Raw genomic sequence first — 21,488 nt, 5'->3', positions numbered from 1 at the left:
GTCTTTTGATTTCTTAAGAATGATTAAATGGAAATTCAGGCCTGGTTCAGTATCACAGAAGCTCATGTGCATGCATCTGTTGAATTCCCATGGTTTGAGGGTCCTGCTGGGAGACTCAGGCTGAGATTTTATTGAATCAGGCCCTCCATCATCAGACTCAAAATAACCTCCAGCATACTGATAAAAATAATGACCCTTTTGCAGTTGTAAAACTTGAAACTATTCCTTGAATGTTAACTAATACCAAAAAAAATATTTCTGCAAATGAATTGGGGGAATTAGAGCCAAGAAATCACTCTGCATGAAGACCTAGAAATGGCATTCCACTTTCCCTTTCAGCAATTACAGAACTGTGAACTTTTCCTCAAAGCCTGTGAAACCATCACTCTAGATCCCATTAGGAGAACAATACACAGGGATGATGAAGACCCTGGGCAAAGTCTAAGGATGAGCCAGCATCTCTGTCTACTTAATGCATCAGTACCTAAAGCTAATGACTTCTTAAATAACAACATTATTTAGCAGATGGAAGAGAAAGGATATAAGCTCAAAGTAAGTGTTAGGAAATGTTGATAACTTGCAGCATTTGATATGTATTTTCCATAGCCCTCAACATTATAAACACTTTCAGGTAAAGTGATTCAGTTCTCTCATCTTGCTGATAGTTGCCCACAAGCCAGGAAGCCTTTTACTTACAGCCAGTTTAACATGCAATGGGAAATAGCCCTATTAGCTAAGTTTATTTATACTGGTGAAGAAAACCATGAAAAATCCAAGTTCTAAACTGTAATTTATTCCTTATAAGTAGTAAATCAGCAGGATTCCACTGCCCAAGTAGGGACTTGCCATTAAACAAGAACTGAAATATAATGAGCCTTATAAATGTTCCCAGGATTATGGAGCTGTTTTATACATGAGCTCATTCAACAAAGTCTCCTGCTGGTCTGGTCATGATAACCTGGTGTCCCCAAGATACTATAAGATATACAAGTATGATGGTGAACAAATTCTAGAATGAAAATTCAAGAAAGTTTTTTAAAATTATAATCTCTTCATTCTGCCAGTTAATCTAATTATTGCTTCTACAACTTTTCTGAACATCTGGTTAACTTCTCAATTCCAAGTCCATGTTACTCTTGTTAGTAATGCTGTTTTCAGTGAAGGTAGGGATTGTCTAGATCAAACTATATGAGATACAGTTAGACAAAGTTTGACTACTTTTCTTCAACTAAAACAGAAAGTAGTTTACCCCATAAGAGATGATGTAGGACATTTATAGAATAAGATCACTGTTTTCTTATTGCCAGAGTAAATTATGGGGCAATATAAAAATGGGAATATATATTCTCATGCTGGGAATACAGTTATATATTCATGGACAGGGTGTAATGAAAAAGTGGGTTATCCAGAACTACTACCATGGAACATCATGTTGAAGTGATCAAAAAGCAACCTGTTGCATTTAGAGAAAGAAGGCCCAACTTTTAGTCCCAGAACTTTTATTTTCCATATGTGTCGAACTACATTAACTCACATGCCCTCAGTCATGTATTTTATCAGTAGGAAAAGAGACAGGAGAAAATGCATACTGGAGGAATCAGGGTAGAGGGATGCAGAGAATATTTTGGAACATGAAAGTACTTTCAATTTAAGGCATAGCTAAAGGGGGCCTATAAATGAGGTAGTCTGGGACCTGGCGGCAGGATATCTGGAACACCTTGGTAGAAGTTGGGATTTGAACAAAAACAAAAAAAAAAGATAAGGAGTGCCAAATATGAGCTTCCACTTCATGTTTTTTTCAATAGCTGACTTTGGGTAGGCTGTGACATCACTGAGGCTGCAGTCATACAGCCATGTTTAGTGCGTAGACACTGGCCTCTGCTTGTAGCCCAAACATGATGGAGCTGGAACAGTGCTTTCCTGCTCCATTCCAAGCCCTGCTACTGAGGTTCCCACAGCTCAGTTTTGTGTATGAATTCTCAAACAAACCTAGTGCATGCGATCGACACTGCATGGTCCTGATTGAGACAGTGAGCTCACGTCAGAGTGAGACGAAACACAGGACAAAGGATCAGAAAAAGGACCTCAGGGCATATTTTATTACATCAGAGTGTCCCTGATACTTGTTGCAAAAATGCAGGTCCTATAGATACAACTCTGAGGACAGGATCAGGTGCTCATTTTCAGACATGTACAACAAGGCACCGCTGAGCTCTTTAAACAAGCAATGATCAGGTTAGGTCACTTTGGGGAAAATGCCCATGAATGAACTGAGAGAGACTTAAGCCTATTTTTACCTTTTTGTTTTCTTTCTACACTGAAAAGTTTACTGTTTATAAACTTGGCATCCCCTGTATTGTATTTTGAGACATATGTGAATAAACATTCTTAACAAGGGAGGGATTTTAAAGACTAGCGGAAATGGAATCTAAAACAAAGGGGATACTCCCTATGAATAAGATAAATGTGGCTGCTCTTCTCTAGCAAAGAACATTGTTTCCAAAATATCCCTGACTCCCCAGCTTGTGAATTGGCAGCAGTGAATCTTCTTAGGTTAATTTGCATGACTAAATAGGAACATGTCAATCATTACTACCTCATTGAAAGCCTTTTTCTTTTACCTAAAGTCTGCATGTGTTCATTTCCTAAATAAGAATTTTAAAAGCAAAGGAATGCACCAAATTATAAGACCAGATTATAGAAGCAAGTTCTTAAAATATATTTCTTAAAATATAGTTCCCTCCCTTAGATGGAGTGGAAAATATAGCTATCTCAAGAACCCTCTCCTCAGTCTTTCCCTCTTCTCTTCCCTTTGCTGTAGAAAATAGCTGACTAGGGAATGCATATTCATACCTATGCATAATTTGAAGAATATTTTGAAAGCTATAGTTCAAATTTTATGAAAATTGTGTAGACTTTATCTCTGCACTAGGAAGAAGCACCACTTTGAGTCATTTATTGAATATAAACTCTAGAAGACAGAGTATTAAAAAAAACCCATCTGTTAAACTTGCCTTTGTCTTCTAGAATGAAGTCTTTGAAGCTATGAAACATATATACATATACATCCCATGTGTGTATGTGAGAGAGAAACATAGTAAATGTTTTGTCCAGCACAAACCAGACAAAAGCATACCATAAATCGTAAAGCTGTATTTTTAAATGGGAGTGGCTCCCTCCATAAAAGCGGAAAGTGACAATTTCTAGTAAGAAAATAGCCAAGAGCCAGAAAGGACCTAAAAGATGCTTGAATCTCTGCTGTAGTAGAGTACATGATTCCAAATACCCAACCGAACCCCCCAAACCCCTGCACACACACACCCTACATTCTGGATGTGAGAGGAGGAAAGTCAATCTCGATGTCTAATGAGACGGAATAGCGAGGAAAACCTCACAGGAGAGCTATGTTCACAGATGGAAGGTGAACAGATTCCTTAGTTCAGGTGAATGGCAGGAGGGACTTAAAATATAATGACGAAGGTTTTTTTAGGAGATTTACAAATAGGTTTCAGGAAAGAATAAAAAATAATTCAAATAAAAGCAGGAAAGAATAATTCCTCACTGCTTACTTAAGGTCACATGGTATAAAGGTTGAAATCCTGAAAAGGGATGAGATGACCTTTCTTGGACAGCCAAATATAGACTCACACTACCTGATAGGTAGTAAAACATACTGTGTAAAATGTACACTGATGTGATGACTATTCAGAAAATAATCCACGTCTTGCCAATGGGTTTCAGCCCTGGTCAAGTTCACTATGGATTCAATGTGACCAAAGAAATGGCAGTAGAACGTTCTGGGGTAAAAGGGTTATACCCAACTTTATTTCCACATGGCAGGTCAGTCACTAGAATCCCGTTAAAGGAGGTCTCTGCCTCTGGGCCGCTCTGCCCGCACAGAGATCCTCTGGGCCTCTCTGCCCATATGGCTGTCCTCTGGGCTTTTGTCCTTGGCACTGCAACCACTCCAGCCTCTGCTCTGCTCTCCTGCAGCCTTGCAGCCATGCCATCGTGTTGCCAGAGCACTGGACAGGGCTCTTTATGTAGAGTCAGTAACGACATATTGCTCACACATATGTAGTGAGCCAGCCAACCAGGGCCAGGTGAGAATCCTGGCCACCGGAGCCTTCATTTTACCCACACCACATAACTTTTAAACTGCTTTGGTAGTGTGACTTTTGTTTTATTTCCTTTTACTAGAGAATATTGCTGAACTTCCTGCAAATGTGCCCCAAGCTTTTTGCAGAAGAACCTGGAAAAAAACTCAGGTGGGATGATGTGGAGAAGTTGGGGTTCCTATGGCCAGGATCCTCACTGAACTTAAACACCTGATGATGTAACTGGCCTGTTGCTAAGCTACCGCTTCCACACCTTTAGGCAATAAGCTATTATTGTGTTATAGAAAGCTCTGCCCAGTGCCTTGGGCAGAGGCAGAGATGCTAGTGCTCAACCTACAACCAGAGAACAAGCTGGGTAATAAACCCTTTCAACCCAAAGAACATTTTGTTGTCAATTTCTACTCACGCCACCATCTTGGCTCCGCCTTGCTGTCAATTTCTTTAGTCACACTGAATCCACAGAAAACTTGTGTGGGGCTGAAACCCATTGGCAAGACAACTGGTGAAAGTTGGGAGGGTTCACTGTAGACCAAGGAGAAAGACAGCTGCCCTTATGGGAGGGGTGCTTCAGTGGGCTACCCCTGTGAATGGGGAAACAGTGAATCATCCCCTAATGGGTGTATGGTCTGAGATGGCTTGCCTCCTAGAGGACTGGGCCCCACCCCAGGACTGGGGGCAAGTGGAGGTGACACCTGAGGCAGTAGGGGTGACCCTTGGTATAATAAGCAGATCCTTTGACAAGCAGAGTGCCCAGGAGGCACTGGGGACTGTGGGTTGGCTGCTTCTCACAGTCTTAAAAAGGTCTACAGAGGAGACCCAAGGAATGGCGGCACTAGAACGCAAGCTGCAAACTTCTGTGGATTCCCTGAGGAGGGAAGTGGCATTGATGCAGAAAGAGGCAACACAAGAGCGCCGGCAGAAAGGTGCATTGGAGAAGAGACAGCAGTGCTGCCAGGTGCTCTGAAGGAGGAAGAGGCAATCAAGGAAAAAGACGAGCTCCTGAGGGAAGCACAGGCGGACGTGGCACGAGAACATCAGCTGCTAAGCATTGAGGTGAAGGTAAGAAAGCTTCTGAAGACAGAGGTAGCATTGCTGCAAGGCACAGTAGAAAAGGTAAAGATTGTAGCAGAGGAGGCACTTGGGGGAGGGGAGAGAAAGGTGCCATCAGCCCCAGAAATGGAGGAGGTGGGGAAGGATGAAGGAGTGGTGCCAGAGGCGCTGAACCCTCCTGTATTGAAAGCACACCCAGTGGTTGTAAAGAAAATAAAGACCTAGCAGCTGAAAGTTCCCCAAGGAGACAAGCAGCCCCCTCCCCAGGTCGTGGAGCACTCTATGGTTCACCCCTATACTCAGGCTGAGCTGGTGGATTTGGGCTCCTGGTTTAGGCAGAAACCCTCGGAGTCAATATCAGCTTGGCTCCTGCATCAATACAAACTGCCTGGAGGTCATAAAGAGATTGGAGAAACTCTCCAGGAGCTGGAAAAGGTGGGTATAATAAAGCCCACCCATAGTCCTTTCAATTCCCCAGTGTGGCCTGTAAAAAAGCCAGATGGCTCCTGGCATGTGACTGTGGATTACAGAGAACTGAATAAGTCATACCCCCTATGCATGCTGCTGTTCCCTCTATTTCAGGCTTGATGGATACCCTCAGCCATGAACCAGGAACATACCATTATGTGGTAGATCTTGCTAAAGCCTTCTTTTCCATTGACATTGAGCAGGAAAGTCAGGAATAGCTTGCCTTCACGTGGGATGGACGGCAATGGACTTTTACCGTCCTTCCACAGGGACACCTCCACAGCCCCACCATCTGTCATGGACTTGTAACCCAGGACTTGGATACATGGGAGAAACCATGAACATGGCAGCTGTACCATTATATTGATGAAATCATGCTCATGTCTGATTCTCTTTCAGATCTAGAAGGTGCAGCACCTAGACTGCTGCAACATTTACAGGAGAAAGGATGGGCTGTGAACAGCACCAAGATTCAGGGACCCGGTTTGTCTGTCAAATTCTTGGGGATCGTCTGGTCGGGTAAGACCAAAGTTATACCAGAAGCAGTTATAGACAAAGTCCAGGCCTTTCCTACCCCACAACTGTGGCATTGCTACAGGAGTTTCTGGGTCTTCTAGGCAACTGGAGAGTGTTTATCATGCACTTGATGCAAATTCTCAAGCCCTTATACTGATTGGTACGAAAGGGCGTCAGATGGAACTGGGATGAGACATGTGCATCTGTCTTTACTACAGCAAAATATGCAGTCAAGGCTGTGCAGGCCTTGAGTTTGACATACGCTTCAAGGTCCTGTGAGCTGGATGTTTATGTCACTGAAGATGGTTATGGTTGGGGTCTCTGGCAGCAGCTTGAATGAACTCGCCAACCCATTGGATTCTGGTCACAACTCTGGAAAGGGGCAGAGGTATGATACACTTTGATAGAAAAACAACTGGTGCCATGTATCATGCCTTGCTGGCTACAGAACCCATCACTGGAATGGCCCCCATAAAGGTAATAACCACCTATCCCATCTTGGGGTGGGTACGAGACTGGGCCCAAAATCCAAGGAGTGGTGTGGCACAAACACACACACTAGCCAAGTGGGGTACTAACCTTCAGCAGCATAGTGCCCTCTCTAGTAGCCCCTTGAGTGAAGAACTCCAATGCTTGTTGGGGCCAGTGACATATACTAGTGAAAAGCAGGAAGAACTTGCTTTTGAAACATTAGTAGCAGAGAGTCTCTATCAGGAGGGAAGAGCCCCTATACCCAAAAATGCATGGTACAGAGATGGCTCCAGCCATGGGCAGCCCCCAAAATGGAGGGCCATAGCTTTCAATCCTAAGACTGAGACAATATGGATTGAAGATGGTGAGGGGAAGAGCAGCCAATGGGTAGAGTTGCGGGCTGTGTGGCTTGTGATCAGCCAGGAGCCGCCCCCTATAGTTGTCTGCAGTGACAGGTGGGTTACTGGGGCTTGACCCTGTGGTTACCAACCTGGTACCATGCCAACTGGCTGGTTGGTCACTGACCCCTTTGGGAGCAAGAATTGTGGCAAGACTTATCGGCCTGTGGTCAGACTAAAAAAATTACAGTATACCATGTGACAGGTCATTTGCCACTGGCATCCCCAGGAAATGATGAAGCAGATAAATTGGCCAGATATGTTGGCTAGAAGGAAAGCCTGCCTCTGATGTAGCCCAATGGCTATATCACCGTTTGTTACATGCAGGGCAAAAGACAATGTGGGCTGTAGTCCGTCAGTGGGACTTGCCTTTGACCTTTGAAGAAGTTAGTAGAGCCCAGAAGGAGTGTGTCATGTGCTCCAAAAGGGACTTACACTGAGTTCCACAACAACATGGGACAATAGCTAAGGGGTCTATACCCCTGGTCAGGTGGCAGATAGACTATATCGGGCCTCTACCTGTTTCAGAAGGATATTGGTATGTGATGACTTGTGCGGACACCACTAACGGACTTCTGTTTGCTTTTCCTACCCATTGTGCAGACCAGCAGATGACCAAAAGAGGCCTGGAGCATCTCTTTGCTGTTTATGGCCAACCACAGGTAATTGAGAGTGATCAGGGCACCGATTTTACTGGGCATATACTGCAGGAATGGGTGCAACAGCTGGGAATCAAATGGAAGATTCATGTGCTATACAATCCTACTGCAGCAGACATGATAGAGAGGCACAATGGCTTGTTAATATCCAGACTAAAGTCAGATGCCAATAGTCCGTGGGGATGGTCAGTCCACTTTTTGACCGTGCTATGGCATTTGAATGAGAGACTCTGAAAGGGAGCCTTGAGCCCTGTAGACATGTTAACACATATGGCTGCCTCCCCTATACAACTGCAAGTACAAACCAAGGAAGAATCACTGAAACTGAGATTAGGTCACCATAATAACATTTTGCTGCCAGCACCAACTGCACTGAACCTCAGAGACTCCATTGAGTGGACATGGCCTTGGACCTTTTGACACATGGACCAATGGTGGCTGGCTCTCCTGGCACCTTGGGGACAAGGCCTGGAAGCTGGCCTCCTGTGCATTCCTGGAATAACAGCAGAGTGGCTGCCAAAGGTCACAGTAGTATATCCTGAACAGCCAGAAGGTAAGAGCATCTTACCGGGGAGTTTTGTTTTATCATTATGGCCATTGTATGCACCTCCAGTAGCACTATATATAGACCCTTCAGTAACCCCCACAGGGAAAGGAGTAAATGTATGGTATACTAGACCTGGAAGGGACCCCCTTTCTGCTACAGTCCTATCACAGGAACACTCTCTTGCATGCATCCTACCTGATGGAGAAGATTTGCCTATGTTGGTGGCATTAAAACATGTGTCTTATCACCCCTAAAGTCTTTGTGGATTGAGAACTTCCTCTGGTTTGAGGATTATTATAGTTTTTGTTATTAGGAACCTCCTCTGGCTTGAAGATTATTATAATTTTTGTTACCTGTATCAAAATCTTGCTGTATATTAATTTTTATTATCTCTAAGTTATTGTAGTCCTTTGTTGCTATTGTGGAATCTGGTTACAGTGCTCCAGCTTTCTCACACAGGGACCACTGCAGAAGATTGGAAGTATGTAGATTGTAAGGCTAGAATCCTGGAGGGGTGGAGTGTGGGGAAGTTGGTGTTCCTATGGCCAGGATCCTCACTGAACTTAAACCACCTGATGATGTAACTGGCCTGTTGCTAGGCTACCACTTCCACACCTTTAGGCAATAAGCTGTTATTGTGCTGTATGGAGAGCTTGGCCCAGTGCTCTGGCTGGAGGCAGAGATGCGAGTGCTCAACCTACCGCAGGGAGAAAAAGCCAGGTAATAAACCCTTTCACTCCAAAGAACGTTTTGCTGTCAATTTCTTTGGTCACACTGAATCCACAGCGAACTTGCCTGGGGCTGAAACCCATTGGCAAGACAGATGATAGAGCAAAATTGGATTAAATTAATAAGGAAAAAAGTCTTTTTGTATTTAATAACATAAATAGATTTTAAAATTAAAACAAATATAAGAAAGTGCAAAACTCTTAAGTGAATACCTTAATTCCTCCTTAAGTGTATTAACAAAGATGATTTCCATTAAACCACCCTTCAGGTCACAAAATAAAAATTTTTCTATAGCACAGGACTTCACCTTGTGTTCTTTCCTACTAATTAATGTTCCTTTCCTCCCCAAAGATAACTGTTGTAGAGAAAATGCAAGTTCTTATGGCCAGGATCCTAACCTCAGCCTAAACTACTTGATGTAATTGGCCTACTGCTAGGCTACTGCTTCCACACCTGTAGGGAATGTGCCGTTATTGTCAGTGTTACTATATAAAGAACTCTGTCCAGTTCTCTGCCTGTAGGCAGAGATGAAGACAGGCTGTGAATACCCCAGAGGCAGACTTGATTCCAGCACTTGACCTACCACCTTGAGAATAAAGCTTGGTATAAACCCTTTTACTCACAATGTTTTGTTGTTATTTGGTCTCACTGAATCCAGAGTGAACTCACCCAGGGGCAGTCCCACTCAGGTGAGACACTGCTATTCCAACTTATGGGATTATATCTTATATTTTAATTTTATACTTGGAATGATATGATTTGAATAATTTGTATTGGCATCTTGCCAATGGGTTTCATCTCTGGGCAAGTTCACTATGGATTCAGTGAAACTGAGGAATGACAATGGAACGTTCTTGGGGTGAATGAGTTTATTACCCAGCTTGTTCTCCCAGTGATAGGTACAGCACTAGAATTAAGTCTACATCCAACAGTCTGCAGGTCTGTCATCCTCCTTCATCTCTGCCTCCACCCAGAGCACTGGGCAGAGCTCTTTATACAGTGACTCAGTCAGTAGCTCATTGCCTACAGGTGTGGAAGCAGTAGCCCAGCATCAAGACAGTTACACCATTAAGTAGTTTAGGGCCAGGTGAGGATCCTGGCCATAGGAGCCCCAACTTTCTCCACAATTGGCTTTTGTACCTACCATGTGCTTGTAAAATTCATTTAGATTATTTTGCATATATTCATTCATTCATCCTCCTTGCTGATATAATCATTATATGGAGTCACTAAAACTGACTTCCTTATTCTACTAGAGATGGTGTGGATAAAATGAAAGTTCCTGTGGCCAGGATTCTCACCTGGTCCTGGTTGGCTAGCTCACTACACACGTGTGGGCAATGCATTGTTTTTGACTCTATATAAAGAGCTCTGCCCAGTGCTCTGCGTGACATGGTGGCATGGCTGCAAGGCTGCAGGAAAGCAGAGAGGAGGCTGGAGTGGTGGCAGCACTGAGGACAGAGGCCCAGAGGACAGCTGTGCTGGTAGAGTGGCCCTGAGGCAGAGATAGGCTTGCTGCATGCAAACTCACTCTGAGTGAAAAGGATTTTAGTGGTGATTGACCTGCCTCTGTGGAAATAAAGTTGGGTATAACCCTTTCACCCCAAGAACATTTTACTATTATTTTCTTTGGTCACATTGAATCTATAGTGAACTTGCCCTGGGCTGAAACCCATTGGCAAGACATATGGGCATTTCAATTACATACAGTCTTTGACTTTTACAACTATTGCTGCTGTCAATAATTTGCCCATATTTCTTGGTGAATGTGCACATGCATTTCTATTGCCTATGTCCTGGGAGTAAAAGTCTGTGGGCCATAGGTTATCTGTATATTCAAAACAATGAATGATGCCAAACAGGTTTTAAAATTGTTACAATTTGCTCTCCGACCAACAGCACATGTAAATTCCATCCTCACCAATGTAGATCGTGTTAGTCTTTTTAGCTAAGCTATTTCTGTGTTGGTGTTGCTCCTGGAGGAGAGGGCTACCCACACCTACAAGTTCCCTATGAATTTGCTGAGACTGCATAAAGACAAGGGCAAATTGGGGGTTAAAAATGGAAATGGTTTATACCACATTTATTCTCAGTGGCCACCCAGCTTTGTACAAGTGGCTGGATCCAGCACTGCTCCCTCCTGCTCTCCAGCACAGGCTTAATCCTCTCTGAGCACTGGGACTACATGGGTTCCCTCCACCAGCCTCCATTCTCTCCTGCTCTTCCTCCAGGCTTCCCTTCTGTACTCTCCAGACTCCTATGCTCACACTGCTTTCTCCCCACTTTCACGGCCCTCCACCTCCCTGCCCCAAGTGCTGGGAGGAACTCTGTGGGCCGGTCTCCATGGTGACTGGTGGACACCCGACCAATTACATACCAAGAACTGAGGAGGGGAGAGCATAAATGTTTCCTCTCCACCCCTCCTGTACACCAGTACTCCTGTGGCTGACCACCTGTTCTGTTCCTGGTAAACATCCCATAGATAACCCGACAGGCTCTTTCAGGTCTACAATTGGTGATATCCAGGCAAGGATCCTGGCTATAATTTTCATTTTCTCCACAGTTGGCTTTTACTGTTGTTCTCTTAAATCTCATTTTCTGGTGACAAATGAGGTTGGATATTATTTCATATGCTTCTTGGCCATTTGAATATCCTCTTAATAGTTTTCCAAATCTTTTCTGTGTTTTTTAGGTGTGTTTACTTGTTATAATTAGTTACCAGAAGAAATGCATTAAAATACCCAACTGTGCCTCTATTTTAGAAAATTGGAGGTTTACATATTTTTGAGGCTATATTATCAAGGGCCTTTAAATAAAGAATTATATATCTGTCTGATAGTTGATACTCTTATCTTAATAAAATATCTTTCTTATCAATAATAATTTTATCCCTTAAAACTGACTTGATATATTAGTTTAGGTTTGCCACCTTTCTTTAAGTGGTTTTGGCATGGCATATCTTTTCCGGTCACTTTGTTTTCTAATTTGGATTTTAATCACTCTTTACTACTGGTCTTCTACTTGACAACCTTTACTCTGTTCCTTTTCTCTCCTTTATATTCTTCTTTTAGATTGATTTAGTTTGTTTTATTATTCTGAATTTCTCCTATGCTAGCTTATTGTATATACATTTTCCAGTGTTTAAGTAGCTCCTTTAGGCATTACAATTTTCATATTTGAATTATTCGACTTATTATAAATCAATACTTTACATCCCAAACAATGGAAAACTTTGTAAATCTAACTATATCTTCCCTCAGGAGTCTTGTGCTATTGTTTTCCAATTATTTTTATTCTCTCTGTATTTTAAACAATATATGACATAATTATGTATATACAGGTGGTATTCATTTAGATTTTCCCATATATTCACTCAGTTTATTCCTTCATGCATCCCTACCTCTACCTAGAAATATATATCTGAAAAATACTTTTAGTAATGGGAGGGGCATGTGTGGGGAGTTTAACACTTATTTTCTTTTTTTATTTAAGTATCATTGATATACAATCATATGAAGATTTCCCATGAGTAACATTGTGGTTTCAACATTCATACATATTATCAATTCCCCCCACACACCCCATTGCATTCACTGTCCATCAGCATAGTAAGATGTTATAGAGACACTATCTGTCTTCTCTGTGCTATACTGCCTTCACCATAACTCCTTACATAATGTGTGCTGATCATAATATCCCTTAAACCTCTTCTCCCTGTCTCCACAAACCCTTTCCTTTGGTAACTGCTAGTCCCTTCTTGGAGTCTGACTCTGCTGCTGTTTTGTTCTTTCAGTTTTGCTTAGTTGTTATATTCCACAAATGAGGGAAATCATTTGGTACTTGTCTTTCTCTGCCTGGCTTATTTCATTGAGCATAATACCCTCTTGCTCCATCCAGGTTGTTGCAAATGGTAGGAATTGTTTTCTTCCTATGGCTTAATAATATTCCATTGTGTATATGAACCATATCTTCTTTATCCATTCATCTATTGATGGACACGTAAGTTGCTTCCATGCCTTGGCTATTGTAAATAGTGCTACAATAAACATAGGGATGCATATGTCTTTTCAAATCAGGGATCTTGTTTTCTTTGGGTAAATTCCTAGGAGTGGGATTCCAGGGTCAAATGGTATTTCTATTTTTAGTATTTTGAGGAACCTCCATATTGCTTTCCACAAAGGTTGAACTAATTTACATTCCCACCTGCAGTGTAGAAGGGTTCCCCTTTCTCCGCAACCTTGCCAGCATTTGTTGTTCTTGTCTTTTGGATGTTGGCCATCCTAACTGGTGTGAGGTGATATCTCATTGTGGTTTTACTTTGCAATTCCCTGATGATTAGCAATGAGCAGCATCTTTCCATGTGCTGTTGGCCATCTGAATTTCTTCTTTGGAGAAATGTCTATTCAGATCCTCTGCCCATTTTTTAATTGGGTTATTTGCTTCTTACATGTTGAGTATGTGAGTTCTTTATATATTTTGGATGTGAACGCTTTATCAGATATGTCATAAACGAATATTTTCTCCAATACTGTAGGATGCTTTTTTGTTCTGTTGGCAGTGTCCTTTGCTTTTAAGTATGATGTAACCCAATTTGTTTATTTTTGCTTTTGTTTCCCTTGCTCAAGGAGATGTGTTCAGGAAAAATTTGCTCATGTTTACACTCAAGAGATTTTTGCTTATGTTTTCTTCTAAGAGTTTTACAGTTTCATGATGTACATTCAGGCCTTTGATCCATTTCGAGTTTACTTTTGTGTATGGAGTTAGTCAATAACCGAGTTTCACTCTTTTACACATAGCTGTTCAGTATTGCCAACAGTAGTTGTTGAAAAGGCTGTCATTTCCTTTGTATAACCATGACTCTTTATCGTGTATTAATTGACCACTTATGCTTGGGTTTATACCTGGGCTCTCTATTCTGTTCCATTGGTCTATGGGTCTGTTCTTGTGTGAGTACCAAATTGTTCTGATTACTGTGGCTTTGTAGTAGAGCTTGAAGTCAAGGAGCCTAACACCACCAGCTTTATTGCTCCTTCTCAGGATTGCTTTGGCTATTCAGGGTCTTTTATGGTTCCATATTAATTTTAGAACTATTTGTTCCAGTTTGTTGAAGAATGCTGCTGGTATTTCGATAGGGATTGCATTGAATCTGTAGATTGCTTTAGGCAGGATGGCTATTTTGACAATATTAACTCTTCCTACCCAAGAGCATGGGATGAATTTCCATTTGTTAGTGTCCCCTTTAATTTCTCCTAAGAGTGTCTTGTAGTTTTCAGGGTATAGGTCTTTCACTTCCTTCATTAGGTTTATTCCTAAGTATTTTATTCTTTTTGATGCAATTTTGAATACAATTGTTTTCCTTATTTCTCTTTCTGTGAGTTCATCATTAGTGTATAGGAATGCAACAGATTTCTGTGTATTAATTTTGTATACTGCAACTTTGCTATATTCAGATATTAGTGCTAGTAGTTTTGACATTGATTCTTTAGGGTTTTTTATGTAGAGTATCATGTCATCTGCAAACAGGGAGAGTTTGACCTTTCCTTATTAATCAGGGTATCTTTTATTTCTTTGTTGTCATCTGATGGCAATCAGATTCAATGTAATTACTATCAAAATACAGCGTTCTTCAGTGAACTGGAACAAATAGTTCTAAAATTCATATGGAACCACAAAGACCCTGAATACCCAAATAAATCCTAAGAAGGAAGAAGAAAGCAGGGGAAATTATGATTCCCAACTTCAAGCTCTACTACGAAGCCACAGTAATCAAGATAATTTGGTACTGGCACAAGAACAGAACCAAATATCAATAAAACAGAAGAGACCAGATATAAACCCAAGCATATATGGTCAATTAATATACAATAATGACCCATAGATATTCAAAGGGGAAATGACAGCTTTTCAGCAACTCCTGTTGACAAAACTGAACAGCTACATGTAAAGGAATGAAACTGGATTATTATCTAATTCCATATACAAAAGTAAACTTGAAATGGATCAAAGATCTGAATGCACATCATGAAACCATAAAACTCTTAGAAGAAAACATAAGCAAAAATCTCTTGAATATAAACATGAGCAAATTTTTCCTGAACACATCTCCTCAGGCAAAGAAAAAAAAAAATAAAAATGAACAAGTTCATGATGCGTGATCAAAACTGAAAGTTTCTGTGATATGACTGCCCTTGCACTGTTCACCATGTAAGAACTTATTCACTATGTAAGAACTTGTTTGTTATGCTTCAGAAGATTGGAGACTGTTGAGAATTAGGCTTGGGGTTGATTAATGATTGTGCATTGAGTCCCCTATACAGAATTTTATTGTTGTTAACAACCATTTGATCAATAAGTATGAGAGATGCCCTCTCAAAAAAAAAATGAACAAGTGGGACTATATCAAACTAAAAGCTTTTGTACAGCAAAGGACACCACCAGTAGATCAAAAAGGCATCCTAAAGTATGGGAGAAAATATTCATTTATGACATATCTGATAAGGGGTTAACATTCAAAATATATAAAGAACTCACATGCAACAACACTGAAGAAGCAAATAAACCAATTAAGAAATTGGCAGAGGATCACAGGAAGATGGCAGTGTGAGTAGTTCAGAGGAAATCTCCTCCCCAAAACATATATATTTATGAAAATACAATAAATACAACTATTCCTAATAGAGACACCAGTGGATGCAGTACAACAGCCAGGATACATCTACATCTGCAAGAACTCAACATAACATGAAGGGAGTAAGATACAAACCACAGCCAGGCGGGACCCGAACACTCCCCCACCCCAAAACCCAGCAGAAAGAAAGGAGTTGGAACAGGGAGGGAGTGAAAGCCCAAGACTGCTAAACAACCAGCTCTGGAAATCCGCATCTGGAGCACAGACACAAGGTGGACAGGGTGCTGGACATTAGAGAAACAGAAAAGCAAAACCTGAGGGCAGGTCCCCACAACCGGCGCCCCTGAGACAAAAGAAAAGCGAGTGCTTTCTGCAAGTCTTAAAGAGACAGCGACCCCATAGCTGGACAAAGTTGTCCCAGCACACTTAGCCAGCAGCTGGGAATCCTGGGGAACCTTAGGCGCCCTAAACCCTGGGGAGGCAGCGCAGCTCTGAAGCCCCTCACAGCACTAAGCAGCCTGCCAGTCATTCCTCCAACTGGCATGGACCCCAACATACTGGCCCAGTAGCGGGAGAGTGGCAATGCATGTTGGGGGCGGCAGTGCCAGAAGGGACTGGGAGCAGATCACATGCACCAACGGCACCAGAGGGGACCAGGAGAGGCTTGTGCGGGCACACAGCGGTGGTGACCGAACATCCCAGGTGAGGCTCGCATGCACTGGCAGCAGTGGAGCCAGAGGAGCCCAGGAGAGGCCCACGCAGGAGAGACCCATGCACAACAACAGTGGAGGCAGAGGGAGCAGGTGTGCTCCCAGCAGCTGACCTGAATACCACACGAATGCACACCCACCTGGGCCAGACCCAAAGGCCACTGCTGGCACACAGCTGCCCCGTAGAGGCATGGCTATCATGGAGGAGTGCACCTGGCATGCCTGCCACTTCCTGCAGGGCTCCACACTGTGCTGACGGAGACCCCGCCCACAGCAGATTCGGGAACTAACTCGGTGGCACCTCCAGGAGTGCGGGTAACCGACAAAGGCAGCAGAGAAGGGCAAGGCATCCAGCAAGCAGGAAAGGACTTTCTTCTCCCAGCTGACACACCTGCAACCTGCCTACAGCTACCGCTATCACCATGAAAAGGCAAAAAACTTTAGTCCAGCCCAAGAGTTCAGACAACACCTGATATAGGATCTGCAGAGGCAGACCTAACCAGTCTCCCTGAAAAAGAATTCAAAATAAAAATCATAAACATACAGACAGAGCTGCAGAGAAATATGAAAGAGCTAAGGGATGACATCCAGAGGGAGATTAAAGACATCCGGAGGGAGATTACAGAAGTGAAACAAACTCTGGAAGGATTTATAAGCAGAATGGATAAGATGCAAGAGGCTATTGATGGAATAGAAACCAGAGAACAGGAACACATAGAAGCTGATGCAGAGAGAGATAAAAGGATCTCCAGGAATGAAACAATATTAAGAGAACTGTGTGACCAATCCAAAAGGAACAATATCCACATTATAGGGGTACCAGAGGAAGAAGAGAGAGAAAAAGGGATATAAAGTGTCTTTGAAGAAATAATTGCTGAGGATTTCCCCAAACTGGGGGAGGAAATAGTTGCTCAGACTAGGGAGGCACACAGAACTCTTGAGAGATGGGACTCAAAGAGGACAACATCAAGAAACATAATAATTAAAATGGCAAAGATCAAGGACAAGGACAGAGGATTAAAGGCAGCCAGAGAGAGAAAAAGGTCACCTACAAAGGAAAACCCATCAGGCTATCATCAGACTTCTCAACAGAAACCTTACAGGCCAGAAGAGAATGGCATGATATACTTAATGCAATGAAACAGAAGGGCCTGGAACCAAGGATACTGTATCCAGCATGATTATTATTTAAATATGAAGGAGGGATTAAACAAATCCCAGACAAACAAAAGTTGAGGGAATTTGCCTCCCACAAACCACCTCTACAGGGTATCTTAGAGGGACTACTCTAGGTGGGAGCACTCCTAAAAAAAGCACAGAACAAAACACCCAACATATGAAGAATGGAGGAGGAGGAATAAGAAGGGAGAGAAATAATCATCAGACTGTGTTTATAATAGCTCAATAAGTGAGTGAGGTCAGACAGTAAGGAAGTAAAGAAGCTAACCTTGAACCTTTGGTAACCACAAATCTAAAGCCTGCAATGGCAATAAGTATATATCTTTCAATAATCACCCTAAATGTAAATGGACTAAATGCACCAATCAAAAGACACAGAGTAATAGAATGGTTAAAAAAGCAAGACCCATCTATATGCTGCTTACAAGAGACTCACTTCAAACCCAAAGACAAGAACAGATTAAAAGTCAGGGTATAGAAAAAGATATTTCATGCAAACAACAGAGAGAAAAAAGGAGGTGTTGCAATACTAGTATCAGACAAAATAGACTTCAAAATAAAGAAAGTAACAAGAGACAAAGAAGGACCTTACAAAATGATAAAGGGCTCAGTCCAACAAGAGGATATAACCATTATAAACATATATGCACCCAATACAGGAGCACCAATATATGTGAAACAAATACTAACAGAATTAAAGGAGGAAATAGAATGCAGTGCATTCATTTTGGGAGACTATAACACACCACTCACTAAAAAGCACAGATCCACCAGACAGAAAATATGTAAGGAAACAGAGGCACTGAACAACACACTAGAACAGATGGACCTAATAGACATCTACAGAACTCTACATCCAAAAGCAACAGGATACACATTCTTCTCAAGTGCACATGGAACATTCTCCAGAATAGACCACATTCTAGGACACAAAAAGAGCCTCAGTAAATTCCAAAAGATTGAAATCCTACCAACCAACTTTTCAGGCCACAAAGGTATAAAACTAGAAATAAATTGTACAAAGAAAGCAAAAAGGCTCACAAACACATGGAGGCTTAGTAACATGCTCCTAAATAATCAATGGATCAACGACCAAATTAAAATGGAGATCCAGCAATATATGGAAACAAATGTCAACAACACAAAGCCCCAAGTTCTGTGGGACACAGCAAAAGCAGTCTTAAGAGGAAAGTATATAGCAATCCAGGCATATTTAAAGAAGGAATAACAATCCCAAATGAATAGTCTAAAGTCACAATTATCGAAATTGGAAAAATAAAAACAAATGAGGCCTAAGGTCAGCAGACAGAGGGACATAATAAAAATCAGAGAAGAAATAAATAAAATTGAGAAGAATAAAACAGTAGAAAAAAAAATCAATGAAACCAAGAGCTGGTTCTTTGAGAAAATAAACAAAATAGGTAAACCTCTAGCCAGACTTACTAAGAGAAAAAGAGAGTCAACACACATCAACAGAATCAGAAACAAGAAAGGAAAAATCATGACGGACCCCACAGAAATACAAAGAATTATTAGAGAATACTATGAAAATCTATATGACAACAAGCTGGAAAACCTAGGAGAAATGGACAACTTCCTAGAAAAATACAACCTTCCAAGACTGACCAAGGAAGAAACAGAAAATTTAAAGAGACCAATTACCAGCAACGAAATTGAATCAGTAATCAAAAAACTACCCAAGAACAAAACCCCCGTGCCAGATGGATTTACCTAGGAATTTTATCAGACATACAGAGAAGACATAATACCCATTCTCCTCAAAGCTTTCCAAAAAATAGAATAGGAGGGAATACTCCCAAACTCATTCTATGAAGCCAACGTCACCCTAATACCAAAACCAGGCAAAGACACCACCAAAAAAGAAAACTACAGACCCAATATCCCTGATGAACGTAGATGCAAAAATACTCAACAAAACATTAGCAAACCAAATTCAAAATACATCAAGAGGATCATACACCATGTCCAAGTGGGATGCATCCCAGGGATGCAAGGATGGTACAACATTCAAAAATCCATCAACATCATCCACCACATAGACAAAAAGAAGGACAAAAACCACATGATCATCTCCATAGATGCTGAAAAAGCATTCGACAAAAGTCAACATCCATTCATGATAAAAACTCTCAACAAAATGGGCATAGAGGGCAAGTACTTCAACATAATAAAGGCTATATATGATAAACCCACAGCTAACATCATACTGAAGAGCTAGAGGCTGTAAGCTTTTCCTCTGGGATCAGGAACAAGACAGGGATGCCCTCTCTCCCCACTGTTATTCAACATAGTACTGGAAGTCCGAGCCACGTCAATCAGACAAAACAAATACAAGGAATCCAGATTGGTAAAGAAGAAGTCAAACTGTCACTGTTTGCACATGACATGATATTGTACATAAAAAACCCTAAAGACTCCACTGCAAAACTACTAGGACTAATATCAGAATTCAGCAAAGTTGTAAGATACAAAATTAACACACAGAAATCTGTGACTTTCCTATACACCAACAATGAACTAATAGAAAGAGAAATCAGGAAAGCAATTCCATTCACACTAACATCAAAAAGAATAAAATACCTAGGAATAAACCTAACCAAGGAAGTAAAAGACCTATACCCTGGAAACTACAAGACACTCTTACGAGAAATTAAAGAGGTCACTAACAAATGGAAACTCATCCCATGCTCCTGACTAGAAAGAATTAATATCGTCCAAATGGCCATCCTGTCCAGAGCAACATACAGATTCGATGCAATCCTATCAAATTACCAACAGCATTTTCAATGAACTGGAGCAAATAGTTAACTGTCAAAGACCCTGAATAGCCAAAGCAATCCTGAGAAGGAAGAATAAAGTGGGGGGGGGGATCTCGCTCCCCAACTTCAAGCTCTACTAAAAAGCCTCAGTAATCAAGACAATTTGGTACTAGTGCAAGAACAGAGCCACAGATCAGTGGAACAGAATAGGGACTCTAGACATTAACCCAAACATATATGGCCAATTAGTATGTGATAAAGGAGCCATGGATATACAATAGGGAAATGACAGTCTCTTCAACAGATGGTGCTGGCAAAACTGGACAGCTACATGTAAGAGAATGAAACTGGATCACTGTCTAACCCCATACACAAAAGTAAACTCAAAATGGATCGAAGACCTGAATGTAAGTCATGAAACCATAAATCTCTTAGAAAAAAACATAGGCAAAATCTCATGGACATAAACATGAGTGACTTCTTCATGAATATATCTCCCCGAGCAAGGGAAACAAAGGCAAAAATGAACAAGTGGGACTATATCAAGCTAAAAAGCTTCTGTACAGCAAAGGACACCATCAATTGAACAAAAAGGTACCCTACAGTATGGGAGAATATATTCATAAATGACAAATCCGATAAAGGCTTGACATCCAAAATATATAAAGAGCTCACACACCTCAACAAACAAAAAGCAAATAATCCAATTAAAAAATGGACAGAGGAGCTGAATAGACAGTTCTCTAAAGAAGAAATCCAGATGGCCAACAGGCACATGAAAAGATGCTCCACATCGCTAATCATCAGAGAAATGCAAATTAAAGCCACAATGAGATATCACCTCACACCAGTAAGGATCACCATCATGGAAAAGACAAACAACAACAAATGTTGGCGAGATTGTGGGCAAAGGGGAACCCTCCTACACTGCTGGTGGTGATGTAAATTAGTTCAACCATTGTGGAATGTAGTATGGGGGTACCTCCGAACGCTCAAAATAGAAATACGGTTTGACCCAGAAATTCCACTTCTAGGAATTTACCCTAAGAATGCAGCACTCCAGTTTGTAAAAGACAGATGCACCCCTATGTTTATCACTGCACTATTTACGATAGCCAAGACATAGAAGCAACCTAAATGTCCATCAGTAGATGAATGGATAAAGAAGATGTGGTACATATACACACTGGAATATTACTCAGCCAAAAGAAAAAAACAGATCCTACCATTCACAA

This window comes from Manis pentadactyla, chromosome 3 (genome assembly GCF_030020395.1).
Source record: "Manis pentadactyla isolate mManPen7 chromosome 3, mManPen7.hap1, whole genome shotgun sequence".
In the NCBI taxonomy this organism is placed as follows: domain Eukaryota; kingdom Metazoa; phylum Chordata; class Mammalia; order Pholidota; family Manidae; genus Manis; species Manis pentadactyla.
Note: the sequence above shows the minus strand (reverse complement) of the source record.